The sequence below is a fragment of the Mercenaria mercenaria genome, chromosome 1, assembly GCF_021730395.1.
Source record: "Mercenaria mercenaria strain notata chromosome 1, MADL_Memer_1, whole genome shotgun sequence".
NCBI lineage: Eukaryota > Metazoa > Mollusca > Bivalvia > Venerida > Veneridae > Mercenaria > Mercenaria mercenaria.
In genome coordinates this window covers 69,578,039-69,580,848 of record NC_069361.1, presented here as the reverse complement: position 1 = coordinate 69,580,848, position 2,810 = coordinate 69,578,039, and positions in this window count along the sequence as shown.

The following is a 2,810-nucleotide window of genomic DNA, read 5'->3' as shown; positions in this document are numbered from 1 at the left end:
TATTTACTTCATTATTCATGACACGTGTCTTAGGGAAATCTTGTTTGATTTACCCACAAAGGTTTGGGTCTAATTGAATCGGTCATTTGCTCTATTTTCTTTTATGTCCATTTTACTGCAATGCTAGGAAACCAGAATTTATGTTAAACTTTGAAACTTATATTAATTACAACTGAAGAGAAACACCTAATTATAGAAAATTCATAGTAATGTATATTCCCTAATGAACATCCCTACAAAAAACAACATTGTATTATTGTAGGTCGTAAGTGGATCCTGGCACTATGGTAGTGCTAGTGCTATAATGGTGATAATACTTTAATTAGAAATTAGTTTTTTTTTAGTATTTTGAAAAAAATGTGAAAAGGAGGACCTTAATTAATAAAACCCCTAATTTGCAAAATTATACCTCCAGGGGCATTTATAATGGAATATACAGTAAATAAACCTCTTCACAAAACAACCTTTATACAACAAACAAATTTAAGTTTTTCGAGTTTGTTTGCTTGAGGAAGATTTCACAATACTTGCTCCTTGCTCATATTTTTAAAAGTGCTCTGTGATTGTATTAAGGGTATAACTTGTTGCTAGTCATCTGAATGGTTAGTTTTTGGGCAAAGTTTTGAAACTGACCATAATGGCAGAGTTGTATTCTGAATGTTTTTTTTTTTTGTTTTTGTTTTTTTTTTTAGCAAAGTTTTGAAACTGACCATAATGGCAAGGTTGCAATCTGAATGGTTGTTTCTGAGTGAAATTTGAAACTGACCATTGCAAGGTTGCATTCTGAATATTTGTCTTTGAGCAAATTTTTGAAACTGACCATACTGTCATGGTTGCATTCTGAATGGTCGTTTTTGAATAAAGTTTTGAAACTGACCATAATGTAAGAGTTGCATTCTGAGTGTTTGTTTCTGAGCACAGTTTTGAAACTGAGCATAATGGCAAGGTTGCAGTCTGAATGGTTGTTTCTGAGTGAAATTTGAAACTGACCATTGCAAGGTTGCATTCTGAATATTTGTCTTTGAGCAAACTTCTGGAACTGACCATACTGTCATGGTTTCATTCTGAATGGTCGTTTTTGAATAACGTTTTGAAACTGACCATAATGGAAGAGTTGCATTCTGAGTGTTTGTTTCCGAGTACAGTTTTGAAACTGAGCATAATGGCAAGGTTTCTATCTGAATATTTTTAAAAAAAAATTTTGAGCAAAATTTGTAACTGACCATTGCAAGCCTGCAGTCTGAATATTTGTTTTTGGGCAAAGTTTTGAAACTGACCATAATGGTAGATTTGCATTCTGAATGTGTTTTTGAGCAAAGTTTTGAAACTGACCTTAATGGCAAGGTTGCAATCTGAATTATAGTTGTTTTTGAGCAAAATTTGAAACTGACCATGTCAAGGATGCATTATGAATGGTTTTTTTTTGAGTAACGTTTTGAAACTGACCAGGTCAAAATTGTATTCTGCATGGTTGTTTTTAGCAGTTTTGAAACTGATCATAATTTCCAGGTTGCAAAGTGAATGGTTGTTTTTGAGCATATATTGATACTGACACCACATTGGAAAGGTTGCATTTTGTGCTTCGGACTCTGTATTTCAGAAGGCGTCTGCATACCAGTTTGCTGATATTCAACACTATTTTGACATAATAATGAAAAAGGATGCTGGAATACAGTCTTGCTATTTATGTGCCTTACGGGATGAATGTAGGCGTATGGTATATGTAATGTAAAATTCATTGCATTCAGATATTCTTTTATCATATCCGAGGGCACTAAGTTATGATACCTGGCTGACCAGGTGTCGGTACACAACTTCACATGTTTACAATAAATGTTCATGGAAAAGAATGAAAGAAATTTAATGAAATTCTACCAAATGGTAAGTTTATGTGCAAATATGTGGATTTTTATACAATTAAAGGGCAATAACTCTTAATTTACAAAATAAATCTGAACGAAATTGTGTGTACACAACCACATTATGGTGATTTTAAGTCTGTTTAAGTTTCATAGTTCTAGATCAAATATATCAAAAGTTATGATGCAGAAATTGCCATATTTATAGTACCCTATATAGTTAACACTAGAAACTTCTAAGGGCCATAACTCTAATGTTACTAGGGCAATCTGACTGAAACTTGGCGGGCCGCAAAAACTTGAGTGGTGAACATGTGTTTGAAGTAATATGTAAATATTCCCAACCATTTCCTAGATATGGCTCCGGACGGACGGACAACGCCAAAACTATATCCCTCTGACTTTCATCGGGGGATAATAATTAGACATCAACAACTGGACAATCTGCAGCCTTTACCACTGGGTAATCTGTTACACTAACCACTTGGTAATCTTTGAGCATAACAACAGGGCAATCAGTGAACTTAAAATCTGTGACCTTGACCACTTAGTAATCTGACCTAAACCACTGGGCAATCTGTGACTTTCACCACTGGGTAATCTATGACCTTAACCATGCAGCAATCTGTGATCTTAACCACTGGGTAACCTGTAACTTTGACCATTGCGTAATGCTGATGGACAGAAGGATGGCGAAGGCAAAAACAATGTCTCCCTCATCTAGGTTACTTTTATGCAACCTTACAGGAAAAATGGCCATGAAGTTTTGTGTTGCATTGGTTTCAACTTGTACTGATAAACTTCGATCATAACACATGCAACTTGGATCCTGCGAAGTTTGATTGAATTCCAAGTAGTGATAAAGAAGTCACACAAATCAAGCATATTTACTCCGCTGAAAATCATTGAATGAGAACATTATGATCATATGCACAATCACATTTCACACTA